Here is a 5,279-nt window from a genome sequence, read left to right on the forward strand (position 1 = left end):
TTCAATATAGTACTAGAAACGCTAGCCTCGGCAATAAGAGCCGAGAAAGAGATTCAAGGAATTAGAGTAGGAAATGAGGAAATTAAACTATCACTTTTTGCAGATGACATGATGGTATACTTAGAGAACCCCAAAGACTCTGCTAAAAAGCTACTAGAAATAATTCAAAATTTCAGCAAAGTGGCAGGATACAAAATAAATCCACATAAATCCTCAGCATTTTTATATATCACTAACAAAATGCAACAGCAAGAGATACAAAGAGAAATTCCATTTCAAACAAATGTTGAGAGTATAAAATATTTGGGAATCCATCTTCCAAAGAAAAGTCAGGAATTATATGAGAAAAATTACAAAACACTTGCCACAAAAATAAAATCAGATTTAAATAATTGGAAAGACATTCAGTGCTCTTGGATAGGCCGAGCGAATATAATAAAGATGACAATACTCCCCAAACTAATCTATTTATTTAGTGCTATACCAATCAGACTCCCAAGAAACTATTTCAATGACCTAGAAAAAATAACAACAAAATTCATATGGAAGAATAAAAGGTCGAGAATTGCAAGGGAACTAATGAAAAAAAAAAAAAAAACTCAGAGGAAGGTGGTCTAAGTGTACCTGATCTAAAGCTATATTATATAGCAGCAGTCACCAAAACCATTTGGTATTGGCTAAGAAATAGACCGGTAGATCAGTGGAACAGATTAGATACAAAGGACAAAAAAGGGTACATCTATAGCAATCTAATCTTTGACAAACCTAAAGATTACTACATTAGGGATAAAAATTCATTATTCGGAAAAAACTGTTGGGAAAACTGGAAATTAGTATGGCAGAAATTAGATATGGATCCACACTTAACACCATATACCAAGATAAGATCAAAATGGGTCCATGATTTAGACATAAAGAGGGAGATAATAAATAGATTAGAGGAACAGAGGATAATCTACCTCTCAGACTTGTGGAGGAGGAAGGAATTTATGACCAGAGGAGAACTAGAGATCATTATTGATCACAAAATACAAGATTTTGATTACATCAAACTAAAAAGTTTCTGTACAAATAATACTAATGCAAACAAGATTAGAAGGGAAGTAACAAATTGGGAAAATATTTTTAAAAACAAAGGTTCTGACAAAGGTCTCATTTCCAAAATATATAGAGAACTGACCATAATTTATAAGAAACCGAACCATTCTCCAATTGATAAATGGTCAAAGGATATGAACAGACAATTCTCAGAGGGAGAAATTGAAACTATATCCACACACATGAAAGAGTGTTCCAAATCACTACTGATCAGAGAAATGCTAATTAAGACCACTCTGAGATACCACTACACACCTGTCAGATTGGCTAAGATGACAGGAACAAATAATGATAAATGTTGGAGGGGATGTGGGGAAATTGGGACACTAATACATTGCTGGTGGAGTTGCAAAAGAATCCAGCCATTCTGGAGAGCAATCTGGAATTATGCCCAAAAAGTTATCAAACTGTGCATACCCTTTGACCCAGCAGTGCTACTACTGGGATTATATCCCAAAGAAATACTAAAGAGCGGAAAGAGTCATATATGTGCCAAAATGTTTGTGGCAGCTCTTTTTGTTTTAGCTAGAAACTGGAAGATGAATGGATGTCCATCAGTTGGAGAATGGTTGGGTAAATTGTGGTATATGAAGGTTATGGAATATTATTGCTCTGTAAGAAATGACCAGCAGGAGGAATACAGAGAGGCCTGGAGAGACTTAAATTAACTGATGCTGAGTGAAATGAGCAGAACCAGAAGATCACTGTACACTTCAACAACAATACTGTATGAGGATGTATTCTGATGGAAGTGGAAATCTTCAACATAAAGAAGATCCAACTCACTTCCAGTTGATCAATGATGGACAGAGGTAGCTACACCCAGAGAAGAAACACTGGGAAGTGAATGTAAATTGTTAGCACTAATATCTGTCTGCCCAGGTTGCATGTACCTTCGGATTCTAATGTTTATTGTGCAACAAGAAAATGATATTCACACACATGTATTGTACCTAGACTATATTGTAACACATGTAAAATGTATGGGATTGCCTGTCATCGGGGGGAGGGAATAGAGGGAGGGGGGGTAATTTGGAAAAATGAATACAAAAATAAAAAAAATAAAATAAAAAAAAATTAAAAAAAAAAAAAAAACAAAAAAAACCATAAAGTCAGATCCTTAATCCCCTCCAATCGGGAAGTGACCTAATAGATCTCAGTATGGCTGAGATGACCTCTTCTGCTGCCCAGGGCTACTTATTGGGGTAGTTGAGAACCTGAACAGCAGGGACACAGACTGAGGCAGCCTCTAATTCAAATAGTGCAGGGCTCAGCCCAAGGCAGGGGAATTCTAGCAGCAGCAGAATTCCCAGAGAAGCAGAACTCCCAGAGAAGCAGAACCTGTGTAGTAGGGACCATGGTTTCCAAGCAGATACTTCCGGTTTGAGAGCAGGGGCTTTTCACTTCAGCTGATGATATCCATTGGCTGGGTTTTGTGATGCTTTCACTGTTCAGTCTTAAACGTCAGGGCAGTCGCTAGGCAACACAGCAGGGTCCTTCACTGAGCACTCCTCACAGTGCGACTACCTCTCAGACATTTCCAGGGAGAAGGGAGGGAAACTCTCTCCCAGAGCTCTCTTTTACCACAGTCACAGGGTTGTTGCATTCTGCCTGCAGTCTGGGAGAAAGCTGGTAAATAAATAAATAAACTTATTGCCCAAGGGCAAACCCCAAAAGATTTTTAACAATGAAGCTGAAGAGAACAATTGACACCTTCTATACAGAGAAAGGGCAGGTATCCAACCCAGAGGAAACTAACACCAGACAGTCTCCAGATAACACCCTAAAGAGGAATGATACTGCCACCCATCACATAACTATCTCCTAGAATAGACTATTAAAAAATTAAGAGTTTGAAGAAAAATGGGGAAAGGAAAAAGAAGCTATGATAGAGAATAACAATGTCCTGAAATTTGAGTTGGAAAAAATAAAGAATTCACAGCAGGTGCAGGGAAACAAAATTTGTGAATTAGAAAAGATTAAAAAATCACAGGAAAGTAGGATTTCTGAATTGGAAAAGATAAAAAAATCTCAAGAAAGTAGAATTTCTGAATTGGAAAAAAAGAAAATAACTCACAAAAAAAAAATTAGTGAAATGAAAAAAACTTCAATAGAGCAAAATAATTCATTTAAAAACTCAATTGGACATATACAAAAAGAACTAAAAATGTGAATGAAGAAAATAACTCATTAAAAATCAGGATGGAACAAATAGAAATAAATGATACATTGAGAAGCCAAGAATCAGTCAAACAAAACAAAAAGGATGGAGAACCTGTGCCTATTCTCCCTCGCCGCTCGGGCATTAACGCTCGCTTTCCCTCCCGGCGTGCGTTTCCCCTACCACTCGTTCACCGAGTCACTGTTTTGGATTTCCTGCCCCCCACCACAGCCCGGTCATGTCTACCAACAAGGTGGCCGTGGTGACGGGGAGTAACAAGGGGATCGGCTTCGCCATCGTGCGCGATCTGTGCAAGAAATTCTCCGGGGATGTGATTCTCACCTCCAGGGATGTGAGCCGGGGCCAGGAGGCTGTGAAGAAGCTGAAGGAGGAGGGGCTGAACCCGCTTTTCCACCAGTTGGACATCGATGACCAGCAGAGCATTCAGACCCTGGGGAAATATCTAAAGGAGCGGTACGGGGGTGTGGATTTGCTTGTCAACAATGCTGGAATGGCCTTCAAAGTTGCTGATACCACACCTTTTCCTGTTCAAGCCGAGGTGACTATGAAAACCAACTTTTTTGGTACCAGAGCTGTATCTGCAGAATTACTGCCTCTGATAAAACCCCAAGGTAGAGTGGTGAATGTCTCCAGCATGGTGAGCTTACGTTCTCTTAAAAACTGCAGCCCAGAACTGCAGCAGAAGTTTCGGAGCAACACGATCACAGAGGACGAGTTGGTGGGGCTCATGAACAAGTTTGTGGAGGATACAAAGAAGGGAGTGCATGAGAAGGAAGGCTGGCCTAACTCTGCTTATGGAGTGTCCAAGATTGGAGTCACTGTCTTGTCTAGAATCCATGCCAGGCAACTGAATGAGCAGAGAAAGGGGGATAATATTCTTCTAAATGCCTGTTGTCCAGAATGGGTGAGAACCGACATGGCAGGGCCCAAGGCTACCAAAAGTCCAGAAGAAGGAGCTGAAACCCCAGTTTATTTAGCTCTGTTACCCCCAAATGTTACAGAACCTCATGGCCAATTTGTAATGGAGAAAAAAGTTGAAAAATGGTAATTTTAATTTGTGAGTCCATTTTAGTAACACTTGAATGTTATACATCTAGAGTTTGATTTAAAAATACGTTTAGAAATAAAAATAAAAGTGTTTTGTAGCTGTGTTATCACAGCTAATTCCTATAAGATATTCTCTTTGAGTTGCCTACTTCTCATATAAGTCTAACAGAGCTATATTAACTAAATGTTTGTAATATATTTTAAAAAAGCGAAATTCAGATCATAAAAGTGGAATAAAAAGGTTTCAAAAAGCTCCCAATAAATCATTAAATACTCTGAAAAAAAAAAAAAAAAAAGGATGAAAAGCTGGAAAATAACGTCAAATACTTACTGGGAAAATATATAGACCTGGAAAATAGATCTAGGAGAGATAATCTGAGGATCACTGGACTTCCCAAAAACTATGATCAAAAAAAGAGCCTAGATCCTATTTTACAGGAAATCATCAAAGAGGACTGTCCAGAGATAATAGAAACAGAAGGAAAAATAGGCATTGAAAGAATTCATCGAACACCTTCTGAAAAAGACCCTAAAAAAAGAACTCTATGGAACATTGTGGCTAAGCTGCGGAATTACCAAACTAAGTAAAAAAGTATTGCAAGCAGCGAGGAAAAGAACAATTCAAATATCAAGGTGCCACAATAAGGGTCACTCAAGATCTGGCTGCCTCCACATTAAAAGATTGAAGGGCCTGGAACCTGATATTCCGAAAGGCAAAAGAACAAAGATTGCAACCAAGAATAAACTACCCAGCTAAGTATAGCATTTTCTTCTATGGAAGAAGATAGTCATTTAATGAAACAGAGGAATTCAATTTTTTTCTAGGAAAAAACCAGACTTAAACAAAAAATTTGATCTACATCCACAAGACTGAAGAGAAGCAGAAAAAAGGTAAAAAGAACTCTTGAGAACTGTATCTCTGTTGTGGATGTACAGAAAGTCCGCATGGATA

At 38.3% G+C, this 5,279-nt stretch overlaps 1 pseudogene; it reads left to right on the plus strand.

Moving 5' to 3' along the window:
• The first annotated feature begins 3,381 nt into the window (after nt 1-3,381).
• LOC141549514 (carbonyl reductase [NADPH] 1 pseudogene) lies at nt 3,382-4,455 on the plus strand (annotated as a pseudogene).
• Nucleotides 4,456-5,279: the final 824 nt, after the last annotated feature.

Source organism: Sminthopsis crassicaudata, chromosome 1 (assembly GCF_048593235.1).
Source record: "Sminthopsis crassicaudata isolate SCR6 chromosome 1, ASM4859323v1, whole genome shotgun sequence".
Classification (NCBI taxonomy): domain Eukaryota; kingdom Metazoa; phylum Chordata; class Mammalia; order Dasyuromorphia; family Dasyuridae; genus Sminthopsis; species Sminthopsis crassicaudata.